This window comes from Macadamia integrifolia, unplaced genomic scaffold (genome assembly GCF_013358625.1).
Source record: "Macadamia integrifolia cultivar HAES 741 unplaced genomic scaffold, SCU_Mint_v3 scaffold482, whole genome shotgun sequence".
In the NCBI taxonomy this organism is placed as follows: Eukaryota; Viridiplantae; Streptophyta; class Magnoliopsida; order Proteales; family Proteaceae; genus Macadamia; species Macadamia integrifolia.
Genome location: NW_024870463.1, coordinates 504,245 through 514,992, shown reverse-complemented (window position 1 = coordinate 514,992; position 10,748 = coordinate 504,245). Strand labels below are relative to the sequence as shown.

Genomic DNA, 10,748 nt, shown 5'->3' with positions numbered 1-10,748 from the left:
TTGGAAAAAAGATTGTTGTGCAAAGGGAGGCCTTTGGGGTCCAGGTTGATCTTGATTATGAAAATTAGAAGGCCCTGCTTGGTTGCCCTAATTCCAAGAGAAATTTTTGTGATTTCTCCATCCTAGATTGTAGGTGTTACTATATGGATTATTCTGGTATAAGGCATTAGCACTATCATTAGAAGTGCCCCCAGAGGTGTTGGGGCATTCTTCTATGACATGTCCAGGGGACTAGCATCAAGCACAAATCTTAACCAAATTGGCTGATGATGGCTCTCTAGGAATAATAGCCTCAATCCTCTTGATTAGGCTATCCAAATGTGCTTCCTTGGCTACTATCCTATCCACAAAATATCCTTTTCCTCCTATGGTTCTTTCACTCTCTTGGGTTGATTCCCACTCACGGGTTTTGTCAGCTAAGTCAAGTAAGAATTCCTATGCCTTTCCTTCGTCTGTAAAGGATGTGAATCCCTCAGGGCACATAGACTCTATCATTTGTTTAGTTGGATAATCAATACCCTCATAAATTATTTGACAAAAATGCTATAAGTCTAAGCCATGGTGAGGGTATTCTTAGAGTAAATCCTTGAATCTCTCCATAAGTTTGGAAAAAGACTCATTAGGATTTTGCCTTTTAATAGAAGGATATCACTTCTAAGCTTATTGGTCTTGTGACTTGGGAAAAAACTTCTTAAGGAAGACAACTGTGAACTGTTCCCATGAGGTTATGGAATTTGTGGGTAACCTATACAACCACTTCTTAGCTTGGTCTTTTAATGCAAAAGTGATAAACCTAAGCTTAACAACATCATCAGAAAGTTGTTGGATCTTAATTAGAACACATACCTCTTCAAATTTCCTTAGAAATAGGTATGCATCCTCAGAGGTCAACCCATGGAAGTGGGGCAACATAGTGATGTATTGAGATTTGAGTTCAAAATTATTGCCCTGGGCTTGTGGTAGAACTATGTAGGAAGGTTGAGCAGTTCTAGCAAGGTAAAACCTATCTTTCAGAGATTTAGGTGAAGGGTTTTGATGTTGGTCTCCCATATTGAAAGGTTTTAAAGAGAGCAGACGTACATAGTCACTACTTGTTGGATCTCTTCTTTTTAACTGATTCTTAGCATTACGTACCCACCTAACACTCATGCAGTAGAAAACTACCCACAACTAGAGTAAGACAAGCACAAAAGAATGAATAGCAAAACGTTTTTTTTTTTTTTATGATTTTTTTGATTTTTTTTTTGGCTTTCTGGGAGCTTACTGGTAGGGATCCGAGGTTGCTCAGGTCAATTCCTGAGGTACTGCTACAGGGTGAAACCTGTCTTTATCATACTGTGAGGCATGGCAACCTCCACCAATACAACTATTATTACAAGTTGCTCTTCTCAGGAATTCAATAAAGAAAAGGAAAAACAAAACAAAGTAAACAAAGCACTCCAATTTACCAAAAGAAAGCAAAAAATAACATGGAACTATCTCCTCGGTAACGGCACCAAAAACATGTTTGAGATTTAAAATGTAACTGCAAGCGTACGGATCAATGTAGCTACGGGTCGAACACAGGGAGAGCACCCACTTTATTTTTTTGCTTCTTTTAATAATGCGAAAGTGAACCGATTAATGATTATGATCTAATTCTAAATACTGTCCTAAAATCTAAAATAACTTCCTAACCCTTCGTCATCTAAGAATTTAAACACGCAAGCCACGCAATTAAAATTAAATAAATAAATAGCTAAAAATAAACACGCCACGTAATTAAAAGCAATGAAGGAAAAAAATGCTGAAATAAAAATAAAGTAAAAGAAAGGGGAAAAAGCTAGAGAGAGACTCACAAGTAGGTTTCTCTATTTAGCCCGAGGGATGCCTCATAATATGAGCTTCCCTACTTGACCAGAGAGTCACTCTTACAAGGGTTACTCTACTTGGCTTTAGGGAAAGGGAGACAATTAAAATAAAAATAATAAAATGATGGTTCTATGGCTAGGAGGGGCAAAGCCAACACATATACTAGCCATGAACCTTGGGGAAAAGGGATAGCAATAATGTAACGACTGAAATTAAAATCCTAAATTAAGAAAGAAAGAGTAGTCAGAAGAGAGAATGAGAGGGGGGAGAGAAGACTACTGAAGGAGCCTAATTACTTGAACTTCAACCCTTGAACTGAAAACTTGATCGATTTGAGATAGTATCAATACTAAAAACTAGATTTAGAATAAACCAAATTTGTAATTTCTAGTACTAAAGAAAACAAATCTGAAGAAAAAAAATTGAACTTGAAAGACATGCTTCATAGCTTGTTCTTGTCACCTAGAACTAAGCCTAGAACTAGAACTTGAAAATTACAACTTTAATTGTTTACACAATAAAAATAAAAGAGTGAATTAAAAAAAAAAAGCGTTTGCATTAATTGAATAAAAAGAACTTACAAAAGTGTTTAAAGCATAAACCTAGAGCTAGAGCTAGAGAAAGAGAAAACTAGAGAAAGAGATAGAGCAAATAAGAAAAAACCTTACAAGAAGAATGAAGTGCCTCCTCCCCTTGTGTTAATTCTATTATACAGAGAATGGAGGAGGGAAGCTAACGATTTTAGCTTCTAAAAAAAAATATTTTTTTTCTTGTTGATGAAGTGGAGGAGAGAGAAGAGAGAAAACGTGTGGAGAGAGATCTCCCACGATTTTTCTTGCCTTTTTTTCCTATTTTTTCTCCCTTTTATCTATTTTTCTCTCTCTTCTTGCGCAAGAAACCCCCTTTGGCCAATTTTTCTTGCTAGGATTTGGACAATATTCTATTTTAATGGAAAATTCCATCCATGCCCTTGTCTTTTCTTTTCTTTTTTTTTTCTTCTTTCCTATTTTTCTCTTTATTTTCTTTCTCTCTTCTTCCAACTTGCTTGCAACCATCTTGGACAACCTCCTTTAAGTGATGAGTAGGAGAGAGAAAATCATCTGAAAAAACCTTAACAAAATGGCAGCTAAGAGGTTCAAACTTGAGACCTCCTAATAAGCAAGGGATTTTGCACACCACAACTCACCAACTACGCTAAGTAGTTGTTGTTATCAAAAATGAATCTTCAATCACTTAAAGATGTAGTCCATCAATCCTTGTTGGCATTTAGAATATTCCTTATACCCTTGGGATAACTGCAGATGGGCTGATTCTGCATCTCGGTTCAGTTCTGATCTATTATTCTTTTTCTGGACCGAAAAGAATAATCACTTGTACGGTTGACCAAACAAATGTGTATTTACAATTGAACTTATCCATCTTGCTCATAATTTCATCCTCTTTGCAACCATGAAAAGAAATAGGATCTCTTTATGTATAAAATTGGAGATATAGTACCCGATAGTCCTTAAGGCCTTGAAAATATAAAATCTACAAAAAGAGAGTAAAACATAAGGTAGCTCCATTCTAAATATGTAAAATGCATGTTTTACTATACTAGATTTCACACATAAATGTGCTCATCAATACCTCGTGGGTACAAAATAGGGGAAATACATTCGAATAGTTAAAATTTCTAAGTAAAACCCGAACTACATTAAAAACTAATCTAAGGAAGTTAGAACAAAAAGGTGAAACAAAAGGCTAGAAGCTGTCACTGGTAGGAACCGAGCTTTACAGCTGGGACTGCTGCTGATGACTAGTGGAAGCTGTGTCCCATTACTGCAGTACATGAGGTCTATAGTTTGGCGAGATGCCCAAGAACTCTACCCATCCATCCAAAGTAGCCTCCACCATCTCTACTCTTGAGCTCAGAGCCTCTAAGTTAGTATTGACTCTGGCAAAACCTCTCTCCATAAAGTCCATCATATCCTGCAGAGTCAGGGCATCTAAACAATGAAAATAAATAAAAGTTAGAATCAGAAGTAGCATAGCAAGATTAAATGATCATAGTAAGCATTTAACAAGTAAAAATGACATTTACCTCCAGTCTGAGTAGTGGGCTGCGTAGACTCTGGAGCAGTCACAAATGGAGTCTGAATAGGAACATGAGTAGTCTAGGTGGTCTATGGGATACTTTCAGTAGGGGTGGTGCCATGGGTACTCACCCTCTGGAACACAGGGACGCTATGTTCATAGGCTCTCAATCTCATCAACAGTGAACCCATTGAGACCCATATCTACATCACTAATATGGAAGTCTCGAAGGGGATCCTCCTCCTACAACTCCTCCTCTTTGTGAGGAATCTCTTCCTCATCTCTCTATGGTAACTCCCTCTCCTGTTCTCTGAGCACCTCATGCATCTCATTATCTCTATGTTGTAGCTCCTCCTTATGCTGCTCATCTTCACTCATTGCAGCTCATCATCCTCTTAGTCCTTTGATTCCTCCTCAGCTGCAGGTACCTCTTCTATATCATTGCCTACATACTCATGGAGTTGTATTTTCTCCAAGATGGCTTTGTCAAAGGGTATGGCACGTGATTCCTTCTTCTCCTCCCCCTCAAACCAGATCCTCATATGCTTAAATATCTTGGTTAAAATCCTGCTATAGAACAGGTGACCATCACTAGGGTGGTAGGCCCGATGTACCATGTGTCTCAACATCAAGTAAGGGAGACTGATCCACTCTCCTATATAGAGACAGAAAGCAATGTATGCCTGCATCAATAATACCTCACTGAAGTGGCCATTGATAGGGAGCAAGTTGTACTACACGATCTTGCACAACACCCTTAGGGAAGGCCTCTAGTTGGCTATTAGTGTCCAGCTAGCCTCACCACCTTCAATCACTATAGCCTTAACTAAATCTTTCTCGGTGTCAGTGAGAAACCCTGAGAACTTGTCCTAGGAGGGCAATATGTCTTATTCCCCTCATTGGATACCTAATTATAGCCCCAAATTTGGTTGTGGTGAGGGAAATGTATTTACCCCTACCATGTAGACTATCTTGTAGTCCCCATTATTGAGATGCTTTCTAGTCAAATTGCAATAAAAGCCCTAACTAATCTATGGTATACTTCTTCCTCAATTTTTAACATTGATTCCCACCCTAAAGCTTCAAATCTCTCTTTTACCTTGAAAGCTCGAAGGTCATGTGTAATGATAGGTCATTTGACTATCAAAGCCCGAGACATGGAATGTGACCAGTTGTCTTGATTGGTTGTGGTGCAAAACCAAATGGTGTCAAATCCTTCTCCTCTTCCCATGTGCCCTAACTGGATGGTGGCAACCTTATTACGAGTAGACCTTCCAGAAACCATGAACCTACACAAAATATGCACAAGAGTGCATGAATAGAAAGCTAGATAGACAGAGAGCTACTCAAATAAAGAAGGAAAGGAAAGATTAACTTAGGTTATAATAGGACACATGAAGTGAAAAATGAACCTAGGTATAAGGAAGTTCAAAAAAGAACATACCTAGAGTGTTAAAAGTATGAAAATTTATGTATTAAGAATTTATGTATTAAGGATGGGAGAAGCTTAGACCCAAAGTTGGCAGGAGACTGGTGTCTATTGAGTGGGAAATGGAGTTTTCAGAGTAATAGCAATCGCTCTCAGGTAATGATTAAGTGCAGTAGGAATGGGTGAATCGACCGGTCGGTCGTGGATCTCTCCTGTTGGTTGTATCCTGTTGGTTTTGCCAGAATGACTTGGTATGCTTTGATCCTTTAGGGTAGGTTATGTGAGACCCAGTGGGGCAATTAATGCCTAATATATGCTGAGATTACTTAATTACATAAGTTAAAATGGGAGGGGAAGTGATATTAAAATTTCAAGATTATTCTAAGAAATTTGGAAATTCGGCATGTATGATAGAAGAGAAAAGTTAGAGAATACAATGTGGGAGACCAAATTTGGAAAAGGTATAAGGACTTGCTTTATATAAGACAGATACATTAGAATCAGTTAAAAGTGCTATTGAGGATCATCATTGCATTACAGGAAAGATGAAAATTTTAATATGAAGGAATAAGGTGCAGATTTTGCTAACCTAAAGCCTAATACTACAATGAGAAAAGTAGCCCATATCTAAGATAACATGGGAAGTGGAAATCTATAAAATATAGGTGTCATAAACAAGATTTGGACCTCTTATTTTACGGTATATGCAAACAAGTGGATTAAAAAGTATAAAATGGAGATAATATTTGAAGGCCAGATGAAGTAATAAATTGAGTTGAGATATCACGGAATTTTAAAGATTCTTGATGTAAAATGAAACTCCATATGTTGATAGTGAAATCAAGGGAAAAAATTAATTAGATATAAAGAGAGAGATATGGATAGACTATTGGAAGTTAATCCAAACAAGTGATTAGCATTGATATAGTTGTGGGATGAACTAAAATGTAATGTTGGAAAATTATAAAGTGGATATAGTCTATTGGAAATGATAAGCAAAAGTATAATGGATAAATTATGGATGAAGAAGACGCAAAAAGGAATATTAATGAAAAATCTAAGAATGATAAGGTTCAATGATGATTTTACAATGCAATCCATGGAAGTTTGATTTAAAGGTACAAGAACCAATTGATTTGGAAGTAAACACCCTCACAAATTTCTAGAATGAAATTTCTTTTGAGGACAGGAGAAATTGTAACATCCTGGATTTTGAACCCTCAATCCTAAAGATGGTGTCTAGTGAACTAGAACCAAAGTTAAAAGTTCCAAAAAGTAGAATTTTGAGTACAATGGTGTAGATGGGGGACAAGTGAGAATAATGGAGAAATTGGTTTGGTTTTAGGTGTGGGGAAGGTCCCATACAAGGTGGGATACCATTAGCCGAAGATAGGTTAATAGGGAAGCCCATAACAGACAACCGGTGGGATAGGCCTTGGCTAACCGGCCAGTCGGTTGCAGTGGCAGAATGCCCTAAAAACGACCCCACCACTTTACAAGGATATTTTTCCCCTCTCTACCATGGATTAGGGCATGCTGAAAGGTTTAAATGCAATTGCTTTCATGCTGAAATCCATTTTCCATGAAAATTTATTTGGGTTTAAAAAATGGGAAAAATGGGTTTTCTAAAAACTATTTTTGCCAAACAGCCGTTAAGGTCTGTTTAGCACTATTTAAGGAAGGGGAGGTTGGTTGTGTTCCTTTCTTTCTCTGTTGCTGAAGACACATGAGAGAAAAAGGAGAAGAAGAGAGAAAAGAGAGAAGAGGGGGTAGGCTGTTGGTTGGCTGCTGCTGATGCTACTTGCGGCTGCTGCTACTGTGGATGAAGGTGCAGCAAATGGTGCTGCAGTTGCGGCTGCTGCCATCACATGTGCATGAGATGTATGTTGCTACACTTGTGGAGCTAGAACAAGGACTTCTCAGTTGATTACAACCCCCCTACACATGTGGCATCAATTGGGAAGGTAAAACCTTAACCCTAGGCTATGAAGTTGGAACAGTAGGATTCGATCAGGGATAAGAAAAGTATGCATATGAATGGGTACAGGGTTGTCCCAAAAACCCTAAAATTTAGGGCTTTTCCATGTAACACCCCAAACTAGAAGTAGCTGATCAGGACCTAGCTAGCATAGGAAGTTGGTACCCTTTGGTGGATTCACTTGTCCAGTAATGAGAGAGGAAATTTGGCAGATCCACTAGCAAGGTTAGGGGTATTAAATGGTCAGAAGATGGGTGAGAACAATCTTACATTGAGTGAACTTGTCACACCCTGCCTCAAATTGGCCAAGGTATGCGGCACTGGACACTCACATCCAGTCAGCCTACCATACCCAGGATCACAGATGCAGTATCTTAATTTCACAAATTATACCAAGATCACAAGTAAAATCCGAGTACGCTAATAAAATCATATAAATATCATTGGTGGTGTACTAAAGTGATATATTACATTATACACTTTTCATGTTTGAAAACAACCACAGGTTTCAATCCTACTTACTACACGTTCAATAACTATATACATCAAAAGGAATATCTGAAATAATAGAAGTGATGTCCATCAGCATCCTAGTGTCTCACAGACACAAGCCTCACAACCGTTACCAAAGTCCAATCCTACTTCAGCACCGATTCCACCATCTTAAAATAATAATCAACGAGGGGTGAGATTCACAAGCTTAGTGAGGGGTGCACATGCAAGCACATGCAAATAAATGATTCAATGTATGCTCAAGAAAATTAGATGATGCTCACTATCCATTTTTATCACACAATACCTAGCAAACAAAGACTAAGTCCAGATAGGGTATTAGTGCTATAGTAATATAGGTGGCATCCCTAGTCCTAGAGTCACACACATTGGTCACCCAGAGATACAAGATAGTTGCAAGTCAGGAGCCTGTAGGTCCCAGAATTTCATACATCAGTCACCCCGCAAACCCCTAATGAGTAGCCCCATCCTATTGCCATGGTCCTGGAATATCATACATCGGTCACCCGTGCTGTGGGGCATGTGGCCACGGTCCCGAAATCTCACACATCGGTCCCCCGTGCTGCATCCCATCTCTTGGGATTAGCTAGTACCTAACCCCCTACTGGCAAGGGGTTTAGCACTAGGGTTTGTGAATCCTAACCATATATATACTACATCCATCAATCACATCCATAGCGTCCAATCATACATCAATGGCCATCACTATAATACCGACCTCTGAGCCCACAGTATTGGAAATGCACCTCGGCCACACCATGCCTCAGACCATTGATCTTACAATCATTACCACTCGCACATCATACCACACACATCCTCTGACCTCTAGGCCCGTGGTACTAAAAACGCATCTCGGCCACTCCATGCCCTAGACCATCAGAGCCACAGCCATAACTATAATACTGACCTCTGGAGCCACGATACCAGAAAGAACCTCAACTGTAGACCTCATCCACAAAACCACAATCACTTACCTCACTTACCTCACTTACCTCTGCAATCCGGAACCATTTTATAGCCTCATCCTTCCATACTCACAGGTTAGCAGTAAAATATAAAAGAGTAGCAGTTCAATTATATCATAATCACAAGATAACAATATGCATACACAATGTCACAATTCACACACATATATATGATCCACACAAATTAGAAAAGAATGCAAAAATAAACCGTAAAATAAAGCCAAACACCCACTCACCTTGTTACCCAAAGCACAGGTACAATGAGATTCCTGCAATCGAATTCGTATCCTCGCCCAATTGTTAGGTTCCTAACCAAGTGTGTATCCTTTGTAACACCTATCTAAATCTGAATTGAATCATTATATGTTCACTATTGAATCTAAAACAACTCTTAACATCCCATGTCCCAATCTCATTTAAAACCTCGGAAATGCCCCTAAGTTACCCCTACTCAATGCTAATTTGGGTTATAGGTAGAGAACATAACCTACAAGGGGTAGGGTATAACTTAGCCAAAACAGGGGCTAATCGGCCTTAAAAGCACCCAACAGGTGGGTTGGCTAGGTTGTAACTGGCCGGCTGGTCCCTTATTCTGCAGAATCCGATTCTGCTAAGGCTGATGCTGCATATCATAAATCCAAAACTGGGTCTCTCCCAAACCTAGTTGGTCTGCCTCTGCATAGGGATCTTTGTATGATTATGTGGGTAGCACAATGGCTCACCTCTGGGATTAAATCAACTGAATTCAAACCATATATATATTCAGTTCTAAAGAATTTCAGAAATTACACATGTATTGGAGTTAAATCTGTAGAGTTGGATTGTTTTTCCCATTTCAAACACTTAATTAGGGCTGTAGCAAAAAATTTCCATCATTAAAACTACCTACTATCTCCAATTGAGTCCAGCAACTGATTTCTAGGAAGAAAAATGAGATTAATTCATCCCAAAACTCAATTCTGAACCAACAAAAATTTTGTTTCTACTCTATTGCAGAATTCAAACCATACTCAGCGTTAATTCATCTTTAATTTGCATATATTCCACCCAATTACTAAAATCCCTTTGTTCCAGGGTTTACAAGAATGGATTTCACACAAATTGGGTCCTAGAACCCTTCCCAAAATTGGGGTTTCGTCTATTGGGTTCCGAATTCAGCTCATAGGGACTCAATTGCAGTCCCTACATCATTGAAACCCTAAACCCTAGCTACCTACTGCTACTACCCTAACTAATTTCACCAAATAGGAGGGGCAGCAACACTTACCTTTGTATTACCTTTGTATAGGGAACCCCAAAATTGCAACTGTCACACCCCAATTCTAGTAGACCCAACTTACCAATAGGAATACCGGCGGTGTGAGTAAGACACGTACCTGTCTTACCAACCTACCGGGATCTCTAATAGTAGTACCTTAACATTTTTTACAATCTCGCATCACAAACCAACATAAACAGCGGAATTAGAATATAATAGCGGAATCATAAATAAAATGGGGAAAACATCGAATGATAATATAATAGCGATAATCGAGTTATTCTGTTACATTCATCCATGACGTATGATATAATCTCAAAAATAATATAAAATCCACAGTTATACCCAAAAGTATCAAACTATGATGTACAATCTCATGGTGCGGCGTAAGCACAATGGTCACAAGCACAGTCCTGATCTTGCTCCTCCGCTTCTGGCATCCAACAGTTACTCACACCATACTTTGACCCAGAAGATACTGGGTCACCTGCCATTGGCACCACGGTACCTACATCATAATCTAAAAAGGGGTGTACATGTGGGGTGAGCTTTCCAATTCTCTCAATGAGGGGTGGGGTCAAGCACATCCAAGTAAGACAATAGCAGTAATAATTTATGATGCATAATTACAGAAATTAAACACATAGTCCATAATGCTCATGATGCAGTTCATTTATT

General features: G+C 38.7%; 1 non-coding gene across 1 annotated transcript; it reads left to right on the top strand.

Annotated features, from left to right (window-relative positions):
* The first annotated feature begins 553 nt into the window (after positions 1 to 553).
* On the top strand, positions 554 to 662 carry LOC122068920. The gene has a single exon (XR_006137293.1). It is a non-coding gene; the product is annotated as a small nucleolar RNA R71 (small nucleolar RNA).
* Positions 663 to 10,748: the final 10,086 nt, after the last annotated feature.